Source organism: Anas platyrhynchos, chromosome 13, assembly GCF_047663525.1.
Source record: "Anas platyrhynchos isolate ZD024472 breed Pekin duck chromosome 13, IASCAAS_PekinDuck_T2T, whole genome shotgun sequence".
NCBI lineage: Eukaryota > Metazoa > Chordata > Aves > Anseriformes > Anatidae > Anas > Anas platyrhynchos.
This window is the reverse complement of record NC_092599.1, coordinates 8,946,977-8,972,700: the sequence shown is the minus strand read 5'-3', so window position 1 is coordinate 8,972,700 and position 25,724 is coordinate 8,946,977. Positions and strand designations below refer to the sequence as shown.

General features: G+C 43.1%; 1 long non-coding RNA gene across 2 annotated transcripts; it reads left to right on the top strand.

Annotated features, from left to right (window-relative positions):
* LOC106019340 (uncharacterized) lies at window positions 1–25,013 on the top strand. Of its 2 annotated transcripts, XR_002405368.4 has the most exons (8): window positions 1–213; window positions 643–706; window positions 5,674–5,912; window positions 7,972–8,094; window positions 8,823–8,910; window positions 9,867–10,033; window positions 18,538–18,724; window positions 19,300–25,013. It is a non-coding gene; the product is annotated as an uncharacterized lncRNA (long non-coding RNA). The 2 variants fall into 2 exon arrangements; XR_005269249.2 differs by lacking the exon at window positions 643–706.
* The last annotated feature ends 711 nt before the right edge of the window (window positions 25,014–25,724 follow it).

The following is a 25,724-nucleotide window of genomic DNA, read 5'->3' as shown; positions in this document are numbered from 1 at the left end:
TACTCAACTCTTTTTGTAGTGAATTGTATCTCGGAAAAACGTTTTTATATATGGCAGTGCTGAGCGGTGTAACATTTTTAATGGTACATTTTCATCTGTATTACAGTGGTGGAGCTGAGAGCTCTGTGAAACACAGCCCTTGCCAGGTCACGTACTGATGGGGCTCTGCCTGCCCTTCACCATCTGTGTGAATCTCACAGTTATTGCACCCAGGTAAGTCTGGAATAAAAGGGGCCAACATTTGGCCCCTGCAAACTAATGAGAATTTAGTCCTTCATAGGTCTTCTTGTCTCTTTATTGACTTCACCGTTTGTGCATGTTGTCAACTTCCATCTGCATGTGGACCTCGTGATTTGCTGGTGCCTGTGCATCTCTGCTTGCTTCTCAAACTTATTTGCTCCAGTGCATGTCTTTTGGGCAAGTACTGATTTCATCCTGTGAGACCACACTGCTGTGATCTCCCTCTGTAGCATCCTGCTGTCCATTAGTCTGTCTCTGTGTCCAGGACATCCAGTGTTCAAAGACAGCACTGTGGTTCAAAAGCATTAGAAGTAGTTAACTGCAAAGGAGATGTAACAAGAACGCAAATAACTTCCTCTGGATGTGGGGATTTTACATTAGCGAGTCATGTCTTTTTGGCAGGCTTCTCTCCATTTCAAGAGGGGTACATTTGGCACTGTTCAACCATCCTACCTGGTTACACGAGGTAAGCAGCTTTGGGTTGCTGTGTTAACCATCCTGTATGTATTTCATTCACCAGCTGTCCTTCTAACTTTGTGACTGTAGCAGGAAAAGTGCTCTATCACATCATTCTATCCCTGTTTAAAAACTAACAGGAACAGCTAAAATGCCTTAGCTAACAAAGAGATTTAAACTTCAGTTCGACCTCCTTAGCCAAGCAAAACAAAAACTGAGAAGGGATTAATTTGCTTTCCATGAGCACATCAAGGGGCAAAAACCCAGGTGGTGGGGAAGAGCTGAGGATAATGTTTGCAAGACAACAAAAGGGGATATATTTGTCACAAATTAATTTAGGGTGCTGAAAGCTTCCTTTCAGGGGAAGTTCCTGTCCGAGGAGTTCTGGGACACTGCCTTGGTAGGAACAGTCAAATAAAAGATCAGAGATGTCTGTTCAGTGGAGCATCCTAAGGGCATGAGAGGGATTAGGGCGAGTCCTGCTGGGTCCTGGACATGCTGCCCAGGGAGCTCTTCACAGTCCAATATTGCTGATTCCTATGTTAAGACCATTTAATGCTCTAGTTAGAATAACTCTGAAGTACAGAAGTGCACTTGCTTACGATTTTTATGTCTCGCTGTGTGCAGTTGTGGCACTTAGAATATTTATTTATTTATTTATTATGACTGGCTCTGCATAAGGTTTGGTACAGGAGGAAACTGAAATTAGTGGCATGCTGAAGATGGATGCATTTTCTGGGAGAGATGATCCAACTCTAGCATTGTTTGTTCCTGTGAGGATCCCTCTTGGATGTTTTATCAACCTTTGTCAACATGTGGAAGCCATGGGAGCAGATAAGGCTTTGTTCAGAGGCAATTCTCTGTGGTCTGCTGTTGGGCTGGCATTTGGTGCTTAGATGAAAGTGGCACCTCTTGCGAATTCCTCATTACTACAGGGTACGGTGGGACAGATCTTCACCAGCCCATGCAGCAGTGGTGGCAGTAGCCAGAGGACAAGGGGGCTGTGACGCTGTAAGGCAGTCACTGCAGCAATTCAGCACGCACCGCAGCAGCGTGTTCCAGCTTTGTGCTGCTAGAGTGGGGGTCCAATCTATCTGATCCATCTGTTGTCAAATTAATGTCCAAAGCTGGCTTTTGGATTCAGGTCTGTCACAAGGAACAGTCTGAGTGACAGCTAGGGGAAAGAATACAGAGATGTGAATTTCCTGCACTGTAATTTTGAAGGCTAAAATAGTTGGTATTCATAGTTCAGCTCAGCTTTGGCAGGGCTCTCGGAAATCATAAGTTACACAAAGGAGGAACCATGTGTGCTCAGATACACTAGATTTTTTTTAAATTTATTGTTATTATACTAACTCTTCATTTCTAAGTAGCTACATGCCAGATGCATGCCATTTCCCGTCTCAGCTTACAACGGAATTTTAAATTATGGAAACACTTCTTGTCTGAACTTTGCCGAAAGGACATTGAAAGCACCGTGAGCATTTCATGTCTCCCAGAGACGTAGTCCATAAACTTCCAGCACTTTGCAAATACCACAAGACCATATTTTACATGATTATGAAGTTTGTGCACTTCACATTAGTAGTACTAATACCTCAGAGGAACAAAAGAACATTTTTAGCATTTCATTTGCATAATGGCTGAAGTGAGAATTTGTTCCTTGTTGAATAGGTACCCTGGGGGTCCTTTGATTTGCTGTAGAGCTCTGTACAGCATGGAAATAGCACAGGAGTTAGTACCTAAGCTCCATTGGTGCTACTTTCTGGCTTGTTGATGTCTTACTCCTCAAACTCCGTTAACTTGCCACCTGCCGATGAGGTAGCTTCACGTATTCATTTATAGTAATGTTGATTAACCAACCATTAAGCACAGTGAAACCCGTGCTTAATCTAAATCTAAAGGAAGGCTGTGGACAGTGATGTCTTTGGCAGAATAGGGCTGTGAGCCCTGGTGCATCCTGCCTTTGACTGGGGGACAGCTGGAATGACTTACCTCTGTTTGTGTCACGAGGATTTGTGTGGGCATCCTAGGCCAGGCTCCTGCAGATCTCCGTGTTGGACATGAGACACCAAAAGATCCTGAGCCAATGACTCTGATGGGCAGTGAGCAAGAGGAAATAGGTCTTATGGGGGAGATGCTGAGGAACAGGGAACTGGAGGGAGTTTCTCCATCATGCAAGGCAGCACTGCAAGTGAGTGAGCCCTGAAGCCAGAAGCTGTTTAGCACAACAGCTGTCAGCACAGGATCCCAGCGAGGTTGATGCTGACAGCCCTGGCACTGTCCTCAGCTCTCATGTACCCTCCATGCTTATCCAGTATGGCAGAGAGAGCTTTTGTTGGAAATGGGAATCTGAAAGGCCTTGTTTGGTGCAATAGGCTTACCACAAAACCAACCGTGTCCCATAGCATGAGCTGACAACTACTTCTAGTGTGGAAAGAGGGGGCCCAGTTTGCCAACCCTTGTGCAAAAAAAAAAAATCCCATAAATTTATTCAGAACTCCTTGCTCCATCAAGACATCTGACTCATTATTTTTTAGTATTTCACTTACAGCTTGACACTTGCAAGCCCAAAGAAGGGGGAATGTGTGTTGTGGTGACACAAAGGGAAAGTAATGAAAATTAAGTAGATACATTTAAAGAGAATTAGTTTAACTGTGCTTAACCTGAGTGTGAACAATCATTCAGAATTAGTGAAGTCTTCATTTGCTATAATTTACTTTGAAAGTGGATTAAGGTAAATTGAATTAAGGTCTCTTTAATTCTAAATAGAAGCATTTACATAGGGATGCAATTTAACTAATCTGTTCTGAGGGTTAATTTGAATAATGTACCCAGACCCATGAAAAGGGATATGGGGCAGTGCCTCAATTTGAGAATCGTGTTTGCTTTTAAGATGGCCACTGGAAAATGTTTCAGAGATTCACAAAAGAGTCATTAGAGTTGGTTCCCCTATCCCAAGCCCTGCAGGGACTCTCAGACACCGCAAAACTCTTTCTAGCAGCTCATCATCCTCAAGCTCTGGGGCCTCTGGTAAAGCTTTCTGAGCCTTTTGGCTCACCGGTACTTTTCTTGGTGAGGAGTAATATGGCAATGGTTGTTAGCTCATGGGGCTGTAACTTGAAAGGCAGATAGAAACTCAGACGAGATAGTTTTCGAGTGTTATTTAAAAAATCCAGCAACTTTTTAATGAACAAATTGTAAGGAGATTATCATTAACCCTCTCCATTTCCAGACCAGAGGCTCAATGCTTGATTTTTTAGCCAAAACTTTCTATGTATTACAGCCCAAGACAAAACATGCAGGTGCAGTACCTATACTGTTGCAGACTCATATATTCTTCTGTGTCCCCCATCTCCCCCCCCCAAAGACTACACTTGTCTTAATTTCCTCTCAATTACACTCAGGCATTAACTAATACTGACTAACTACAGCCCAAAATAATTATTGCTATCTGTTCCCTTTGTAAATATAACTCCAGCACTGAGCTAGAAGAATAATGGCATATTTACAGAAGGCAGCTAATTAAATTGAGCTTCAATTGCTTTCAGTTTGCCAGAAGGAGCCATTTTCACAGCAAAAAATGTGTGCAAGCCTGCATGCTTACCAGGAACAACTCGGTATAACATAATTCAGAGTTCCCAAGACAAAAATTCAGTTCAAGACAAATTTACACTGGCAATAAAAATCTCATTAAGGAAGATATGAAGATCTCTCTACTACACCACGACAGTTAAAAGAGGTTATCATTTTTTCAGTTTATTTAAGGAACAGTATATATTTCATTGTTCCAGAGCAGCTGTAATTGCAAGTGTCTTTCAAACACTGCTTGCAGTAATGCATTTGTCTTATGACTGTAACTTCAGAACCTGCCCATTGATGCATCTTCATTAGGACAGCAGAAGATGCTGGAGTCTCAAAGCTCTTCAATGTCTGGTTTTTCCCTATTTTTCCAACTCTGGCTCATGCACTTTGGAAATTCTCCCTCGCCCCCATTATTCAGCCACCTGCAAAGATTTCCTGTGGTCACAGTTTGTCTCCAAATGTTTGTACCCTCTTTTGTTCCTTTGAGATAAAACCATTCATGATAATTACAGAGCAGCAGTCCGTTGACAAATCAAACTTTGAAAGAACCATTCTTGTTGCAGCCTGTTGTTACCAGTCCCCAGGGCCTATTCTGTTTTGCAAAAACAAAAATAAGGGGATTGTTTCAGATTTTTTCCCCTTCATAACAAAGAATTGTGTGTTTCTTGTCCCAGTGTTCAGATAAAGCCTGGCACAGAGATTGTTATTTACAGTCTTCTCCATTGCAATAGTTCACTGAGTTGCTGGATGGAAAGCTGATTTTCTTCCCCTGCCTGCATATCATTCCTGAATTTGTTTTTATCTATTGGAAGTAACAATTTGGCAGACATCAGCACTTTTCCCATGTTTAATTAATTCCTTTAATTTTCTGGTAAATGAGAATAATGGGGCTTAATTTTGCTATTTATGTAAAATTGATTGGTAATTATGGAGATCACAGGAGATTTGGCTTTACAAACCAAAATTAAGTGACCTCTCAGTGAGGATGACTTGGCACGTCTCTTTCACTCATTGTGTGAAAGCAGAGATGGCATGGAAGCAGATGTCACTAAACTGCTTCTAGGTTACAAGAAGACAAAATATGGAAATTTGTCGTTTAAAAATATATTACCTGAATGGAAACTAGTACCAAGAATGAAACATAACCTGCTGTTGGAAGACCATTCCTACCAGATACAGTGCTGTTTTTCTTTACTTATAAAGATGTGACACTGTCGTGCCTCAGAGGACTGAGGAGCAGGAGAGAAATCGGATAAATCGATTGTAAGGAAAGCCTGAGCTTGAAGCAGAGCTGGGATTGAGGATACCTGGCTTCAGTTTCTTTTTCTGCCACAGATGACTTTTATGCGCTCTAACATTTTTTTTTTTTTTCGTTCTTTCCTCCTGCTGCAGCATCAGGTTTATAATGCTTCTGGTCTGCTTTGGCTCATTTGAGTGCTAATGCTCGGTGGAAGGATTTATCAGGAAAATGCCGTACCAAAGCTGGGCTGGAGACCTCTGTGTGCCACTGGAAAACAGATGGCAAATAACACCTTAAGACGTGAACCTGCATCCACTGGCTTGTGGTTGTGATCCAGCACCTGGTGGGACAGAGGTGTCTTAGGTGAGCTCTCTCCATCCCAGCCCTGCTGGTAAGTTTGCTTTGAAGAGATCTGGACTTAAGTTTGCACAGTGAGCAAAACTGCACCTTCCCCTCTGAGCAGCTCTGCTGGTGCTGCTGTGAGCCTGCAGGCTGGGCTGGCTGCCCCTGGCTCCCCAGCTGCTGCTGCTGCTGCAGGTCCTGCGTTGCTGCCAAAACCCCCATGCTTCCCCCTGGCTGGGGGTTTCGGCTGGAGCAAGGTTCCTGGATGAGACCTGTTGGGCTGGACTTAGCAAGAAAGAAGAGCTTTTATTGGCCTCTGTCAGAAATGCCATGTGTATTTGCAGGGAGTGGTACAAGCTACAGGGCTTCTTTGAATTTAGCTTCAAAATCTAATTTCAAAGGCAACCACTTGCAAATTTCAAACTGTCTTTTAGTCTTAATGTTGAAAGCCCCTTGCATTCCCCCAGTGGCAATGCTCAGCAGCCCTTGAAATTATTTCCAGCATGTATCTTAAGTTTCAAAAGAAGGAAGCATGGGGAAAAAAGACAATCTAGATTCTCCTCAGTGATGCTGCATCAATACTTGGCTGATCTGTATAATGCTAAGCACAGCGAAGCAGAGCTGAGCTACCAGTTGCTAGCTAACGAGAGGATTAGCTATGCCTGCAGATGGGCTGGCATAACTTAAGCGAGAGGGCAAGTGTGTAGAAAAGTCAAACTCAGACTCCAGGGGAGGGTGGTGCTGCTTTTCCTCTGAAGAGCATCCTCTACACAAACAGTGGGCAGGAAAGCAGAGTGAAAGCAGTTGTTTGGCCGGGGCTTGACGAGTGTTTTGCTGTGAGTCAGTGCAGCTTTGCTTAATGTTTGTTACTACTAATAATTGTATTTATATTCCTGGCCAACCCAAGTACTCAAAGGTTTATATGTGATAATCAAATCCAATCAAAATGCATTCACAAGCTCTCAAGTAGGATCCATTTAACAAATAGCATCCTCCAAGGTGGGCTGGAGAACAGGGAAATCAAGGGCATTAAAAGCAAAGAGCTTTCAAAGCCAAGAACTAACATAGCAGTGCCTTCTGTTGATCTGAGGAAGGACTGGGGTAAGAACCCAGCCTGGGTGCAGGAGGGGATGAGTACTGTGGTACATATTGCTGCCCAAAGCCTCGATCCTGGCAGGACCAGAATGGCATGATCCACTGGGTGCTGAGCAGCAATGTGGGACCGCCAGGGTACGACTAGACCCATGCCCCCCCTATTTCCATGTTTTTATCTAGAATCAGTGTTCTACAAGCCCGTGTCACCCTGCGAATCCTTCTCAGTGCTGACGTGATCTTGAATTTCCTGCAGTTCCTTTGAGGTTTCAGATGATTCAAAAGGAATTATCTGCTTCAGAGAGATCTTTGTCAATTGTTTTAATAGCCTGGAGAGAAAACTATTTGATCCTGCACTTAAATGTTTACATTTAATGGTTGTTTTAAATCTTCTGCTTATGTTGAAGTATGAAGTATTGCCATGCCACTGTAAAAGATGAACTGATTTTCCATCTTTTTAAATACAGAACAGAAATTTTTGCTGTTTATTTCTGCATTTTCTGCATGATGTTTGACATTTTTTTCCATCCTTATCTATTATGAAATCTGCAACCTTGCTAGGATTTAATGTCATGCTATTATATTAAATTTCCATATTTGTATTATTCTACAAGTCACAGAACTTCCATTGATTCTTTTAGGTTCCTTTTTCAAATTGTCTTCTCTCCCTTGTTGCTGATTTATGCTCCTTGAGATCAGAGCCACTATTTTTCCCTTTGTGATTGAATTTTTAAATGTTTTATACAGCTCTAATTTAGCTGGATATTTTTCCTTTTTAGCTGATGAAATCTGCTTTCATGATTGTAGATATTTATTTATTTATTTTACCTATTAGGCATGATTTGCTCACACTTTATTTGCCTCAAAAGCATTCTCAGTTTCTGTTTTGGCTTGTCTGTTTTTGAGAGTATCAGCAACCAGCATTAATGGTCAAGCTCCTATCTGCACAGAAGGAATGAGAAGTGGTTGTGTCTGTTTTTTTTTTTTTTTTTTTTTTTTTTTTTTTTTTCATCCAGGGAGACTGACTGCTGAACCACCTCAATGTATCTGCTGTACATTTTCTGTTAAAAAATACCAGCTTCTTAAGTGTTTCCTGAAGTTGGGCCCCTGTGGTAATGTAACTTCTTCAGCATATTATGGTAGGTGTATTTCAGCAGGTCTGGAGGGGTCTCAGAGTGATGGCTCTTAATGCACCGTGGTAGGATTCTATACTAACTGGGTCTTAAATTTATAGACAAGCCTATAATTCTGTTTTCTTTCTGTTTAGGAGGCAAACACAGCAGTTTGAGTCAGGACAGAGCAGGAATTACAGCAGTGGGTGTCTTGATAGAGATGTAAAAAGGTGCCAGCTCAGTAGAGGACCAACAAAAGCAGCTTAGTCAGGAAGGAGAGGGGTCTAGAGTCACACCGAGACACTTCAGCTGCTTTCTGACCTGCAGGCAAATCTCCCTCAGGGGCTGGTGGGTGGGAGATGGACCCCTCAGAGAGACCATCAGCTGCTCCAGAGGAATGAGGTGAAGCTTCAGGTACTGCAGAGCCCAGGGATGTTGCTGCCTGGGGTTTGGATTTTGGCTGTGCAGGGCACAGCTAGCTGCTCACTGCTGCTTTCTCACAGCAAGGCGAGTGATGAGGAGGTTGTGATTTAAGGACCTGTTCTGTGGGGTAAGCTGGGTTAAGCAGGGGGGGGATTGGTCAACCGTAAGAGCTTGTGGTGGTGGAAATGAAAGAGAAAATAATAATTGCAAATAGCAGGTGAAAGCAGTTGAAATTAATTAGAACTGCAGCATGAGGTGAAGATGCAGACAGCTATGCACTATGCTGTATATAACTACCTGCTGATTGCCACCATCTCTTTGTTTGTCCACAGTTCCTCCAGACAATCATACCCCTTTGCTTGAGGAGTCAGAGGAACAATTAGATTTTGGCCTCAGAGAGAAATCCTCTAACTTGAACAAGTAAGACACCCATGCTGCTTATTCTATGCTTTTCATATGCTTATTGACTGTTAGTTTACTATTTGACAAGTGAAACCAAGAAGATATTATATTATTTTCCCTTTTCACATTTTTTTCTATAAATTTATATATAAAGGCCCTGCAGAAACCAAGTTCCCCCCTATTGTTCTTGCTATTGGCATTATACATAGATAAAACAATCTAAGAGAGTATTTTTCCTAGTTAGGCAGAGCAGAGATACAATGTACCATAGGCACATCTGTCAACATGATACCCCTGCCTGTCTTTATTTTTGCAGTTTGCTTGTGGTCCATTTAGAATTAGATTACGACTGATTGGTTCCTGCATTCAAACTACTTCACACAACGCTCCATCCACTGGCATATAAAACAAAACCGAGGCGACTGGAAAGCCTGAGGGACCAATTCCAAATATCACTGTGCAATAAAACCTGTATTTTCTTAATTTTTTATTGATTCAGCACTCATTCTCCTGTAATGCTGCTGTGCTAATATTAAAACCCAGTGACTGACAGTGGCATCCCATAGAAGTGATTTAAATAGCAGTACCGGGGAAGAAAGTAGGCTTTGTTTTTGCAGCAATTTTGCTCAAACTGGCCCAGAGGATCTCCCTTGCAGGAAGGGAATATACTATGCACCTTTTCCCCTTTGAAATACATCTTCCTTATTTCTGCCAGCCCTGTACCGTGCCTGTGAAGTCAACAGATTTCCTGCTGCTAACACTGCTGGGTGCAGCCTGCAGCCCTTAAAAGCAAGCATGAATATTTGGTTTGTACTTGGGAACTGGTTATTTGTGTGGGGTAGGGAAATGATGTTCAAATGCAAACCCCAGACTGCTCTTCATGTGATATAAACATAAAACAAATGAAAAAAAGCATTCCTGTTAAATGCAAGAGTTTGGCTAATTAATAATTGCAAAATGTGTGCTGCTTGCAGGTGGGAATTTGAAAGGACCTCATGAGGCCTGGATTCACAGAGCCAGCCAGTGAAGTGGGAACTCCTAGAAGAGCCTGGAAATCCTGGCCTGCCTGTGGGAAATGGGATGGGATGGAGATTTTATGTGTTACAGACCTCCAGAGTGTGCAGCACTGTGCTGACAGGAGGTATTTCTCATTCCCTGCCGTCTGTGAGGCTTTTGGGGAAGCAGGGTATTCCCAGAACTCTGGCATGGGTTTCTGCTCCCTATAGGCATGCACAAGTGAATGGGAAGGCTAAAAATGAAATAAAGCTGGGAAGAAGATATATGGGAGCTCCAGAGGCTGCTGGATGGTAACTGGTTTCTCTGTCAGGACAAGTTAATCTGCACTCATAAGTGTCTCTGAACCATAAAAAAGCCATGGCCCAGGGTCTGTTTCTGGCCTGGGGAGATGGTGATGGAAGCAGCCTGCTGTGGTGGTTCCCTAAGGCCTGGCAGAGATGATATTTCATGTTGGGGCAGATATAAAACTGTAATGTGTTTTGGGCCCCAAACTTGGAAACAAAAGCCAGAGAAAGTTTGATCAAAATTGTCCCCATTGCAATGCATTAGCCCAGAACCAATCACAGAAACTAAAATTTGATTACATGTAAGCCTGAAGTAACCCAAAATTGTTCAGTGCAATTTGTGGAAGAGGACAGTGGCCAAGCATCTGTAGGGGCTGAGTGCTTAGATTGAAGCTAAGGGCCTTCCCCCTTGGCACACCCTGATTGTGAAACAACTCAGACCCACCCTAGAAAACGAGAAGCTGAGCTCTCATCCAAAACCAGCACCTCTACAGCTGAGGGTGGAAGTGACCCACTTTGATTCTAAGTGATCATTTCATTTGCTTTGCAAACTCTGCTTGTTCTTGATACCAGATACTGACTAAAAGTGAAAAAAATGTGGGTCGGCCCTCGGCTGAGTGGCACAAGCAGCCCTTGCACTTCAGGGACACACAGGCACCTCTCACTTGGTGCAGGGTGGCTGGGAGCTGAAAACACCATGATCTTCAGGGGTTCCCCATCCCCATGGGAAATTTTTCACCCTGGTCCTGGTGAGGGACCAATGCCCCATCCCCTTGCTGCTTCCCAAAGCTGCTCTCCAAGCTGTAGCTCTGCATTTGTTTTCTGTTGACCGAAGTCAGGCAGTACTATTGTTTGGGTGTGATTCAGAATGAATATTGAGTGTGCCTCTAAGATAAAGTCATTATTTAGGAGCTCATTAAAGTACTGGCCTTGAAAAAATTTCCCACTGCTAATATCCTCTTCCATCACTGTGTCAAGGATCGTGGCTAGTTTAGAAAAAGAGCTGTGGGCTCGGAGTGCTGCTGTAGCACCTCTCTCCTCCTACCTGGGGAATGCTTACTTCTTTAAGCTTAGAGCTAAGAAAGCACCAGGTGTTAACATGAGCTGTAAATTGCTTATTTAGCAATAGTCCCTCTGCAAAATCCCTCAGCACCCTCATTTCCCGAAAAGACCCCGAGGCTCTCTTCTCTCTCTGCTCTCAGAAGGTAACTTGGGCAGAAATAAGTTTCTGGGCTTCCCAGGAGTGAAGTGCTTCCTTGCGGCACTGCTGCGGTTCCCTGGGTGAAGGTTCTCAGAGTTTGTTGGCAACCAGCAAGGTTTTTGGCTCATCATAGCCAGGTTTTGGAGGACAGCAAGTGTCCATGATGGAGAGCTGGGCTGCAGCCCGCCTTCTCTCCAGATGCTGTGCAAAGTCCTGCTTCAGCTTAAATAAATACTAATTTGCACTAATGGCATTTAATCCTCTTCAAACCATAATTTACAGTATCAGATTATTATCATAATATCTGATCTACAGTTCTTAATGCTTTATTGTTATCCCATTACAGGGAGATTCTGCTGGCACTGCATATTGTCTATTTCTCTTACAAATGTTCTACAGAAACCTTATTAATTATTAGTCCCATAAAACACCTGTTAATGTTACCATTTTAATAAATCTCCTTCTTAATTAAATTAGGTGGTTCTGATAGTAATCCTCTAATGTCCACTGCCTTTCTGTTCTCATCACAGTCTGATTGTACAGTGAGAAGCAGTGCTCAATTATAATTGATGTAGGACATAACTCAGAACCAAATTATAACATATAAAGCCATATGATCATTGAGGAATATAATAGATCTTCACACTAAAGTGTCATTTGGATTGATTGGTGCTGTTTCTAGAGCCTTGTTAGAGGTGAGAAAAGGCTTAATTCAAAAGGACATTTTTTAATTTTCTCTTTCTCTCTCTTTTTCTTAAACTCACGCACTCTATTCTCTTCTTGACGCACAGCCTCTAATTCAGCTACTTTGGTGTAGTGTTCACAACACCTACTGTCCCAACTGTGTTTCAGTTCTAAAGCTGATCTTTTTTTTCTCTCCTTTATTTTTTTCTTTTTCCTTTTTTTTTTTTTTCTTTTTAATTTTGTAAAGGCAGACTACATGATGATTTTATTTAATGATTTAATAAAACTTTTCCTCCTGAGATAGGTGCAAGAAATCTTGCTGATCTATTACTGCTGCTACCCAAGCATGAAAGTACAGTTATATATGATACAGCAATACTGAAGCTATAAGCAAAAAATTAAAAGCAGATCAGAACTAAGATCTTACCCTAGCTAGAAAGTTGGGTAGGCACCAGGAAGATTTCCTGCAGTAGGGCAAAAGTGCTGCTCACTTGGGTCCAGGTCAGTTCCCAATATGAGGGAATACTTTGGGGGAAACCTGTGCTGTCTGGGCACCTCATGGTCTTACTACTTCTTCTCAGCCTTGGGGCTGCGAATGTCCCATGTTTTATGGAGCTAGTGATGGCTACTTACATCTCAGGACATCCTAGAGCAAACAGTGGAGTTTTCCCAGTGGTGAGATTCTGATGGTCAGCTCTCCAGACCTCCGTTGCCACTGGGGAAAGCCTCTTGACATTGCTTCGCTGCCAACCTCCCCTCCCATCATATGCATTTGCTTTCCCCATGGCAGCTGCAGTCATTTATTGCCCAGAAAAGCAACACAGCAAAATGAATGTGTGGTTTTAATTGATTTTAGTATAGCTCAGAAGTTCACGTTGCAGCAGTTCCTCCTCGGAGGCTCAGGTGTCACACAGGTAACTTGTAGGTGCTTGAAAAGCCCCCCGAAAAAAACGAGGAGCTGGTTCAGTAAATCTAACAGAATTGTGAGCCTTTTCCTAACATTTTGCTAGCGCCTGAACCACAGCCTCTGCTTGTTGTGGGGCTGTAGGAACTTGTGAGGAGCAGATCATGCAGCTGAGGCATGCAGTGAAGCTCCAGCTCAGGGCCCGTGCTGGATCTTCTTGTGGGAAAGAGGCAATGCCCGTTTCCTCATTGCCTCCTGGCTCTTAGAGGAAGATCCTTCATTCACTTGCAACACAATGTGCTAATAGACTGAGTTTCCTGGAGCTGAGTGCTGCCTGCCCCAGGTCAGTGGAAGCTCTTCCATCTCTCCTGCTTTTGCTGTCTGAGAGGAGCCTGCAGCGTGGCACCACGCAGGGGGGCATCCTCCAAGCTGCCGAGCTGGCGTTGCTAAGAGACTTGGCCTTGTGGAGGAGCAACAGCCATTAACTTGTTGGGAGTGGAGAAGGAACCGGGAATTAAAGTAATTTGAAAACACTTCTACCTTCATACCTTAATTGCAAACAGAGGGAAATTAGCCTGAAATCTGGGGTGTTCTGGTTACTCTTGCAATGCGGCTGCTCTAATGGGTTTCGTGGACGTTTCACAGTGGGGCTGCAGCTGTGGGTAATTACTGCCGTCCTCGCACTCTCTTGGGGCACATTTAACCTGTGCAAAATGTGACAGAGCCCAGCATCTGCTTGGTCCTGCCTCTGCTCGGTCCACAGAGATGCTCAGAGGCTATTAGCTGGTTAAATGTGGTGATGCTTGGAAGCAGCATGTGGCCCAGCCTTACCGAACTTTGGTAGATGGAGCATGTCTGCTGAGCTGTGTTCCTGCTAGAAAAGGGGTGATGCAATAGGAGATAATGCATTTACTGTCTTGGTTTCAGAGCATTTTTGGGAAAGTTGCACAACTCTTTTGGGAGAGGGGAGGCAGGGCACGGAGTCAGTCTTGTCCCAGGCACACTGCCCTTTGTGCCTCACCCTCCTCAAATAATTCTTTGGACCATTTAACATCATGAAATTGTGTTCGTGGACCTTTTGCAAGAAACAGTGTGCGACTTCACCCTTGGGAGGCCTGATCCTGCCCAGCAACACCCTAGGGAAAGGGAGGCTTGGGGGGGCTGAGTTATCCCTTCTGCTCTGGCCAGGGCAGTGCAGGGCACAGCTGAGCGCTGCTGTGCAGTGAGGTGCTTGTCCTGCATCCTGAGCAGAGACAATTGCTTACTGCATGTCAGCGGCATGTAGCGGAAAATTTATGTATGATTTCTCTCCGTTCAGACTGAGCAGAAATGCCATTCTGTGAGAGAAGTGGGCCTCCACAGAGCTGAATGGCTCAAAGAATAGGTCCTATCAAGGCTGATAATCTTCCCTAGTGATAACGCAGTGGATTATACAGCGATTGGATGTTGAGAGTACACTGACCTTAATCTCCCTTAACTTTGGTTTTCTCTCCCATCAGATAATAATGGAGAAAGTACAACATGTGCCATAGAAGATTACACACATCCTGCCACACTTCACAGATGGCTGATACAAAAATCAGAGACAATGCTAAAATAATTAAAAAGCCCACAAAAATAAACCAGTGCATTCAGCTTCTTTGTGAGGCTGTGGCTAAGGAAACTGAGCCAGCCGGCCTGAAATGCACAATATAAATGTAAGCAGATCTTATTAAGATTCTGTGTGGCTGTTAAAGCATCCTCAGCCATTGCTCCAGCTTAGCATCGCTACTAATGGGGAAGAGAGGGAGAGATTAGTTTAGGCTACTTTGAGACAGCACAGATACATGCAGGAGGCATTCTCTGTTGCTCAAACTTGTATTTCACTGACCTGCTATGTGATGAGAGGAGTGCCAAAAATACAGAAGAGTTGGCACATAAAATCCATGTCTACTCTATCTACTCTGTCAAGGCTAAAAAAAAAGTCCTGAATGAGCCTTAGAGAGTCAACAAATCACTAAAATAGCAGCTAAAGAAGGAAGTTCAGCACAAGTTCAACTCATTAAAATTCCTGCTAATGTATGCTCTTGCAAACCAGTGGGCTGAGCGTGATTCTGGTGAGCGGAAGGATGCGTGTGAACTCGTACACAAGTAGGAAACGGACAAGGTTGATGTGGCTGACCTTCAGCACTGAAGTCTGATCGTTCCTGTCATTTGACATGGCTATGCGGGAAGAAAAGGTCAGTGGTGCACCTATGAGCTGGAGATGGTGAGAAATCAGCTTTCTGCACAGCTTTCTTGGGCAAATCCACAGCTGTGTGCAGAAGAGTGTGGCATATTGATGTCTCGTACTTTTGGTCGTACTACGTGAGGTCCCAAAGGGGAGGGCAACTGTGTGAAGGAGTGGCCATGGGAGAGTATAAATGTAGGTCGTTCATTTAGAAAGCACCCGTAACTAATGGCAATTCTCAATTAAAAAGCAGACGAGGCCTATGAACAATGAATATATTCCTTTTCTGTTCTTCCATGCAGCCAATGTGGAAAAAAGGAGACTTAAATCTCCTATCTGTACCTTATGTACATTTCTCATCAACTCCAGTGGGAGTTTTGCTGAGGAAGTGCAAAACAGGGCTGGTAACTTTATTTCCATTTACTCAATAGTTCTGAGATTGAAAACGATAGAGACTGGGCAGAAGAAATAACAGGGGCATCTCATATCCATGTGTCGCTTCATTAAACATCTGAAAATGGCAATGAAAAAGCAGAGATTGCAGAATGAGATTTCCAGACAGCAGGATGATAGCATAAAAGACTCTGTCCTCTGCTTGTACAATACACATGTGGTCAGAAAAATAAAGGCAGCAAACTATCTTACTGTATAATAGATGAGAATTTTCATAGCTGCTATTTTGGATGCACAGGAAGTAGAAAACTGTTTTACACAAGAGAGTCACTTGTTAACTTCGGGTATGTGATATGTGAATGTATAACTGAGATAAAAAGTCACGTGGTCTTATCCTTCTCCTTGACAGGAAATATTTGCATTCAGAAGCTCAAGAACTTACATTGAGCAGCTAAGGAATATATGACAAAATATTGTAATGCTAACTGACATTGTGTGCAAGAAAATTAGTCTTTACAAAACTTGTTATTTGCCTTTGTTGCTGTTTTAAATAGAAAATATTTGATCGAGCTTTGCTCCCTGAATGTGGTGAAAGGAGTTAGACTCGATGATCCTTATGAGTCCCTTCTAACTGGGGATATTCTATGATTCTATTTTATGAAAAAAGTGACTAGGCCACATGTTTCTGCAAAACTGCCCAAAGGTGTGATGGTTCCTGAAGGCCGGGTTGCTCTTTGGACCTCGCAGAGTGGTGGCCATGGACAGCAGAGCAGTCCTCCCATTTTCAGACCCCTCTTTTGGAAGTCGTAGCATCCAACATCTTATCTCCTTTCTGAATTGGAGAAATGGGAAAGAAGCAATCCTGTGCTTCAGTAAGCCTCCAAGCCTCCAGTAAGGTTCCTCCAAGCGTGCTCCGTTGTGTCTGTGCCTGTTGCTCAGCACTTGGAGGATGAAATGGAAGGCAGTGAGAGTGATGGTGATTAAATGATCAGTGAGAAGCACCTGAGCTGAATGTTGGCAGGGAAATTAGTGGTGCTGGTAGCTTTGAGGAGAGTAAGGGGCTGTGCTTTCTTCTATTATCTTTGTGGCACTGGGGGAATGCTGGGCAACTCCTTCCTGATCCTTCTCTAATTAAAAGGTTTCTCTGGGTGAGGACTGGAATGCATGAGGAAGCAACAAACTGAACGCTGCGAGGTCCCTGCTCTGCCTCTTGTGGTGAGGCTGGCGAGGAAATTGCCCCTTAACTTCTGCAAGTTTGTGTTGCTTTCAGCAGCAGCTGGTCTCCCTCGCAGACGAGATGGCTGACTGCAGGGTTTTCTGTCCCTGGCCACCCTTTAGTGTCAGTGAGCAGCCTGCTGGGTGCAGGAATCATCCCAGGAGCCAAGACAGAAGTGTGCTGAGGGTGGTAGGGCTCTGCTAATGCTAAGTCAGGAGAGGAAAGGAAAGGCATTGAAGGAAGAAACTGCAACCCTGGTGTGCTGGAGGTACCACAGCCCTTCTGGGGTGGCTATGGGAGAGCATCCCAGGGGTATGACCTGGGGATATAACCCCTGCTCTTAGCTGAGCTCCTCAGCACAGGCCAAAAAAAACATTCACTAAGGCAAATCACACACACACACACAAATGGGAAATGCTTCAGGTTGATCCAAAGGGATGTTTTGGAAGTTTTCTCTGAAACATCAATATCTTATTATTTTTTTAAAGGCTTGGTTAGAAAGAAATGGAAAAGAAGGGCTGTTTTCCTGTAGATAGCAGACAGTTTTTGAAAGTTGTAGTTGTAAGTAATTTTGTTTTGAAATTAGATTTCAAAAGGTGCACCCCCAAATGCTAAAAGAATGTCAAAGTGTATTTTATATATATTTTTTTGGTTTAAAGATTGGGATTTTTTTGACCTGAGCAAAACAACTCAACAGTTCAATAGCATTTCAAAATACTCAAGTGAATCTAGATTTGCATGTTCTAGAAGAAAATATTTATTTCCAAAATAATCCAATAAGCTCTCCATTGCATCACCTCCTGGTCTGTCTTTGTGTTAGGAGGGAGCTTTGTTCCTATCCTTCCAATACATTTTTTTTTTTTTTACTTTAATAAGTAAAACTCATGCATAGTGTAAACACACTAAAAAGCACACGCCCTATTGAATTTTCTGAGATGAGTATTTTAAATCCAGCCTTTCCCAAAGCTCCAGACATGCATTATTTACAATGGAGAATAATAATGTAACAAAGCTGTATTATATTAAAATTGGTCTGTAAAATATTACGATTATCATTTTTCGTAGCTTGACTTAAGGTGCACAGTTTATATAAAACAATATGAATTATTTTCTGTTACAAAAAATTATTCCGTGTGGGCTCTGTGTATTACAATTATTAATCTTTCTATTTAAATGCAAATTTTTTCTTTCAACTGAGAGCTAAAGATACTTTTTATACAACTAATAAAACACAACTTTGATCTTCTGATCCCTCATCAGGGAGATGGCTTTCTCAGTTGTGTTTGGGATGTCTCTGCCAGAACGTGTTGTTCCTTTACAGCAACGATGCTTTCTTCATAAATACATTGAAAATTGCTTCCTGTTAGAAATGAAATATTCATTTGTACAGCAAGGTATTACTTGGGAAATCCTCAGCTGCTTTGTTTTTTGTAGTAAGAGAAAAGAGCTAAAAAGAGTAGTGTCCTTTTTGTGGGCATATGCAGTGCCTGCAAAGCAGGAGGGTGGTTTATCCTTAGAAAGCCCTGCTTTGAGTCCTAGTAGGTTTGCTGCTCTGAGAAACTTTAAATCAAGATTTCTTTGAGCAGGTTGGTTTCAGCTTGTATGGGGCTTGGTGGTGTGGCTCTCCCCTGCTCTTCCCGGCTGCACAAGGGAGGTGGAAGTGGCCAGGCTGGACTAGAAGGAGACTTCTGACATTTGGTCACTGGGAGCTGAAACCAGCCTGTGTTTCTTTTGCAGGTCCCACCAAGTGTGCAAGAAAACCGCAGTGCTCAAGGAGAGAATTAACTTGTAGCTATCAGACAGCTCGTGTCCTGAAGCGGAAATTACAGCCATTTATGTGATTTCAGGCTAATTTCTGCCAGTACTTGTTCTGCTAAGTACTGCTACTACCCTGAGCAGCTCCGAGGAAGGCTTCTTTAATCAGGTTTGTAGTGTCTGCCTTGCAGTTACCAGCATTAGTAAAGGAGGTTGAAAGTGAGGTGGCACTTCCATCTTTCAGCCTTGCCTATGCAGGACTCCCCCTTCCACAATCCAAGAAATGCCATGTCCTGCTGGTGGAAATCTGCCTCATTTTCTCCCAGGTCTGGTGTGGGCATGTTTTCCTCTGGCCACTGGCTGCCCCCTGGTCTCCCATGTTAGTTTTGCTCTGGGTAACCCAAAGTGGGAGCTTGGCTGCTCCAGCCAGTGGAAGTGGTAATTGAAAAGGGTAAAGCAGGGAGCGGTGTTATAATTAACTGGCCGCATTAGGCGTTTTACAGCACTGACACCTCACAAGAGTGGAAGTTTAATGAGAATGGAGAGAGGCTCAAAAGCAATCCATTTTCCTGGTAAAGAGTGTAATGAAGGTGTGAAATGATGCACAGCTAACTAAACCTGTCTGTAATAGCCTCTCTGTTATAATGTAGCGATCTGACAGACTTTAGGAAAAAAAAAAAACAACAAGACAATGTGTGTGTATATATACATATATATATAATATATATATTCATTTCCTTACAGTGCTAATGTAAGGTGTAGTACAGCTTCAGTGGGTGTGCCACGTGTAAATCAGGTCCTGAAATGTGTGAAGAACTGCTTTAGGAACCAAACCACTCATCTGCGACGTGAAGAGCAACACGTGAAGAGCAACCCAATGTGTGCACCTCAGAATCAGGCCCCTCAGTGAGCCCCAGGACCAGCTCTGCTGTGGCACAGCCTGCGCCTCTGTGACCCACCTGTAGCCGGTCCACCACCATCCCTGCAGAAACCTGCAGTGAATTCCTTGCAGAGCTGCCAAGGAGGGGCTGGGAAATTAGCATCAAGGTATTTTCTGACTGTTTGCTTGAAAAGATGCTGTGTCTCTGATTATTAGTTTGAAATTCACTGGTAGCAGCTGTAACCAGTGTACTTTGCACGGTGAAACCCTGCAGTCTGTCACCACGATCACATCTCTCCACCTTCACTTGCAAGTAAAGCACTAGATCAGGGGTGTGCAGAGGGAACTGGAGTGAGCATGGCATCTACGGGGCTGCTGGTAGCAGGTAGGAGCGAGCAGGCCTTGAAGGAACCCGGTGCTGCCCCGGCAGCACCTCTGTGCAGCACCTGTGTGCTCCCCCATCTGGGCAGGGGCTGAAGGACAAAGTCTGGGAAACACCAAGCATGCAGATGAAGTATAAACATGGAGATAAACACTTAGTTGTAATCAGGATGTAAATACCCAAGCCAATAAACTGCAACTCGTGCAATTAATTTTACTCTCTGAGGCAGTCTCCATCACTTGTCAGGACTTGCGTGATATGGCTGAGCTTTTGCATAGCTGCTTGCAGGACAGAGCCTTCGTTTCTGAACTGCCTGTGTTTTGCATGTGGCAGATGGTGGAGGCTCGTGAAGCGTAATTGTGGAGCATTGATGCTCTAGCTCTCCTGCAGGGAGCATCGTATCCTGATGGGCAACTCAGGAACACCAGGATCCTACAGGAAAGAGGCTTCTTTTGAAGATCTCCATCGTATGATTTATGATATATAATGCTTGCATTTCTGTACAGTGTGATTCCACTCTAGAGGTTTGCTGTTGTTGGTGCTCAAATTTGTTTTTGTTTAGTACGTCACAAGACTTGGAGAAATGCTGTTTTGGCAAAATATGTTGAAGACTATGTAAACACTACACAAGCTTTCTATGTACTCCATGTGTCTTCTTCAGTATATTTAAATGATCCAGCCATGCAGTTACAGCACACCTATTAATACAAGTTAATACAAAGGCATAATTATTTTATGGGAGCACTTAAGTTATATTTTTATAAAGAGAACAAGAGGATCCCCTGAGACACTGTTGTACAAATAATGAAGGACAGAAGCTCAATTAGTGAATGAACAGAAAGGAAAAGTGAGGCATGAATAATGTAAAATAGAGCATAACTCAGCAGGCATATTAGTTTGTATAATATACTGCTTCTTATACATTAAAAGGCTGCATTGAGGAATGAAGTACCTGCTTTTCCTATGGCAGTTTTCTAAACTGGCATTGTCAGAATATTTTCTTTTGCAGTTTTCTGACTTGAGACAAGAAAAGTCGATTCCTTAATTCTAAATTGATGGAGGTGTCACTTTGATACTTCCATTTACTTTTTTCATTATAGAAAGAGCAGAAATTGTCCAGAATTATTTCTTCATTTCACGTTCCCCTGAGACTCCAACAACAACAAGAAATGATATTTTTTGTCCATATAATTTTAGATTATTATTTTTCAGGTGGCAATATATAGAAGCATGAGCCTCAGTGGTTGACCAGAAAGTAAAGAAACCAAGAACTGAGCCTACAGAAATAAACCTAATCCCTATCCTTTTTTCCTTAGAAGCCAACAGCGTGTTTCCAACAAGGTGAGAGTGGATAACAAAATGCTGCACTATGGCCCGTGCCTGCAGAGCCCTTTGGTATTGTGACTTCTGAAGCCCTTTATGCCTTTGCTAGAACAAAGCTGTGGTTTCCTTTCTGATCTCCTGAGAGAGCCTAAGGGCTAGCAGGGCTGTTTGCAACGTGTGCAATACAGGCTTTGCACTGAGTTCAGAGACTTGAGAGACTGATTTCATACAGCTTCACGGGCTTTAATCCTGCTGTCGTGGTAGTTCTCTCTCGGGGACTGCCGAGTGTCCGTACTGGCCAGTGGTCCCACTGGGAAAGTGCATCTGTGCAGAGTTCAGTGAATAACCCCCGGGAAATGGTGCCCAAGAAGAAAGGAAATTATCATCACGTGTGTCATTCCCATCAAAAGTGCTTCTCACTTAGCTGGTTCAAAGTGATTGTTGCTGGTAACCTTCTTCTGTCAATCACTGTTCCCATGTATGTCTTTAGGGCTTAGTGATGAAACTACTTTGAAGCAAGTGCGAAAATATATATTTTGCAAATTAAATGACTATTCTCCAGCTAAAACAGAAAACTGAGGAAGAGGCTGACTTGGGCAGAAGCAGGGTTTGTAAAGGAGCTTTTCCAGGATGGGTTTGGAGGGGTCAGCACCAGATCATGGCTGGGGGAAAGGTGTGGGGCAATGGGATTCAGCTAAATTCAGTAGAGTTTGGCTATAACCTCAGCCATGGGAAGAGAAAAGATATCTTCAGAGCAAAGGTTGTCTTTTTAAAGCATGTTGGAACAACACGAGTCTGACCTCCTCTGAAAGAGCCGTTTGCTTCTCAGTTACTTTTATGTTCTTACAAGGAACTGGAGATTATGGAATTCTTTTCACCCCTTAAGTCATTATTGTTTTGCTAAATATGTCAGAGCTTGAGTTGCCTTTTTTCTTTTCTTTTCTTTTCTTTTCCTTTTTTTTTTTTTTTTTTTTCTTTTCCCTCTCACCAAAAATTGACATTGCCCCTGCTGCAGAGATGCTTCAAGTCAGGGTTTGGAATAGGCTTATTTTGCCTAGGGTTGGTAAACAATTCTAGCATTTTTATCAGTATTTTGCCAACGTTGCTGTTGGGTTTGCAGGCACAAAAACACAGCCCTGTTCTCTTTTTGAACAATAACTATGCTGGCTCCCTGTGCGGGCAAACCCAGAAAGCAGTCTTGAAACTTCCTTTCAAAACATTATATACTGCCTGTCTGAAGTCAGCACGCAGAAGGAAAGCAACAGAAGTAGCCTTGTTTCGTTTAATAGTGTGAGAGCCTCACAATGTTTTTCAGTTTATATTATTCTAGAGATAAGAATCTTTAAATACTGAAGAAGCATACAGTGTACAAGCATTGTATTGACATTTTTCTATGCTATCATAACCATGGATTCATCTGCTTGTCCTTATGTTAGCAATTTAATTTTAATCCAGGGCAATAATGAAAAATTGCATTACTGGGGAAAAACAAACTCTCCATAGCCTGCACTACTGATATTTTTAGGGAAGCAAATTGCATTTTCTGTTGAAAATAACAGACTATCTTTAGGTCTTCTGTGAACATCTATGAGCAAGAAAAATAGGTTTGCTAATGTATTATCAGCCAGAGGAAAATAGATGGTTTGTAGCTCTTGTGTCTCAGGGTGGATCTAGACTGGTCTGCGCCCTTGGCACCCTTCCCTTGCAATTTGCCACGAGGAAAGCTGCTCGAGGTCCTCGAGCGTGCAGGGCAGCCTGCATGTCTGCGGAGCAGGGTGTAGTGTAGGAAGGGAAAGAGCATCTGGGAGAAGTGGCTGGGAAATTTGTACCAAGCAGTGCTCCATGTCCCCGCAGGAGACCTGGCTTCTCCTGGGTGTCTGGTGCGGAGGCCCTGGAGCAGTGGGTCCTCCCTGGCCCCACAGCCCTCTGAGGAGTGGGGACACAATCTGGAGGCTCTTCAGGCATGGTAGTCACTGTCATAATGCAACTGGAGCCACAGACATGTTGAAAATTGGGAACAATCCAAAATCTAAAGATACTCAGATCGGAGAGCAGATCTGAGTAAGTGCTCAAGAGTGTTTGAAGAGCAGAATAATTTGGATTCCATTTTTTATAATTTCATCTCTCTACATATACACTACTCAAAAACCCTACAAAATGGAATGTGGAATCAGATTTCTTTCCCCTGGTTTATTTTTTTTTCTAAACTCTTGAAAAGAATCTTCTATTACAATTTTGAGGTTTATTTAAAAAAATAAAATCCTAGGGGAAATGTGTACTCTTCTTTATTAAACTACGTAGGACATATTCCTGAGAGTTGCTCACACTCCTCCCACACACACCTTCCCACATGTGAGATAAATTAAGAATGTCACTATCTTTAATGCCAGAAGTATTTTCATCTTCCACTGCAAATATGCAGTGATGCATCTAGAATAGTACTGTCGGGGGAAGAAATCTTCACATGAGCAGAATGTAGCTGTTAGTGTTCCCTTTCTACATACACTTAGTGTTTTATCCACAGGGGATATTTCTTGTCAGTAGGATCGTGTTGGTTGCAGGTAAACAGAGGTGGAAAGCTCTTGTTTCGTTGTATCAAAAACATTTTGAGTCCTGGCTGGTGATCAGTCCCTGGCCACCCTTGTGTGGTGCGGAGTGTTGCAGAGCTGCATCAGGTGCTGAGCGAGGGGCATTGTGCTTGCTATAGGTGGCAGGTGCTGGGAATCCATCCGGTATGAGAGCATTGCCTTCACCTCCCGGCTCCGTGCCAAGCTGCTGGTGCAGCGGGGCAGCAGAAGGCGGCGGAGACTTGGGAGCTAATCTAGTGTCTGCGCTCCTGCCTCCGTGACTAATTGCTTGGAAATCTGCACGTGTAATAGCTCGCACTTTTCTTAATACCACTCACTAGGCTAGCATTTAAAAAGGATGTATTTTCTTGTCATTAAAAGTGCTAGATGCAAATGGAGAAGCAGATAGCTATACCCTGCTTAATAATTAAAATAGTGCCACAAAATTCGGAGTCAGGCTCCAGAGAGTGACTGATCCCATGTCCAAGGCACAGCACAGGAGCCAGAAATGCACCCACTGCACTGCTCCTCTGTGGGAACGTACAAATTAGAAATTTCAAGGGCTGTTGAACACTGTGAATTTCCACCGTGGATCAGCACAAAGTTATTTGGCACAGGAGATTCTGTAACTGTGATACATTGGGGAAGTTCATATTGTGCAATGGCCCTAAAACTCACCCTTCCTCCTCTGGTATGCAGAGACCTGGTGCTAAGACGTATTTAATATAAAGCAGGTAGGATACTCGCTGACTGGAGCAGTTTTTTTTGTCTCTTGTTGCCTTTTCATTATTCATCTTAGGATCATCTCCTTTGCTATTTATATTCAGCATAAATAATAATTATACCAGAGGACAGAGGTGTGATGGTGTGAATGTGAAGAAAAACTTCATGTCCCTGATGAGAACACAGCCACAAAGCTAGCTGGGACCTGTGAGGCGCCTTTAGTCTGGGAAACGTGGTCCATGGCAAATGCTTGTTGGAGAGCAGGAAGGCATTAACATGCGAGTGTTACTCCTAAGTGGCCAGAATACGGTGATTAAAGCGCTCTTGCTGTGTGATCTTGGGCCTCTTGCCCTTTCTATTCCTTAATTAATTTCCTCTTTCATTTATGTATTAATAAAAACAAATCACCTGCTTCATGGGAGGTGAGAGGTTTTATTCATTTATGTTTGCAAACAGCTTTGAGATCTGAGGAAGGGAGGAAGAGGCTACAGAAGTCTGAAGCGTGTATGTAGTGCATGAATGATATATGACAAGGTTTTATTCCTTGTCAGTCTGATAATTTGGCATACTTGTAAAGCTTTTTCCTTTTCTGCTAAGTTTCTTCTTCTGACTCTGTCAAATAAAGCACAACCTTTGCCTCCAATGTGATATGTAAATGAATGGATGTGGGGACACTTTGATTTTGGGTCAGTCAGTACCTTTGTTTCAGCCTTTTTTTGTATGTGAAAATTCACTCTTTGGTGACCACGGAGCTGTCGGCTGGCAGGTCATACATTTGAAGTGGGTGCTGTGATTAAAATTTGCTATGCTGCCACATCTTTATGGAACAAACATGGATTTCTCCTGCATGTTCTCTTGAAGTTATCTTGCATGGGAAAGAGGTGGACATATAGGAAGTTTCCAGGTACATATGTAGAGTTGGTTGTCCTCTGATATCACAACTTGAATCTTGCACTCAGATCCAGATTTTTAATGTTTTCCTGTGAAAATGAAATTGTTCAAGATCTTGCAGCCTAGTGAACCATTGGGCAGTAGTGCTGGCCAGGCAATTCATAAATGTCCTGTGTGTTGTCTGGAGTTTGGTGTGGAGTGAAGGCTGACACACACCCTTGAAAGGCAGAAATGTGCTGTCAGTGATCGCTCCTGACATCTACCCTCCTGGTGAAAAATGCCAACAAACATGACATTCTTTCCTACTTGTGCAAACCAGTCCCAGGGTGAAGCCACATTAAAAGCCAGCATCTCTCCTCTTGTAATGTTTAATAGCAATGTCTAATTCTGGATGTTCAAAACT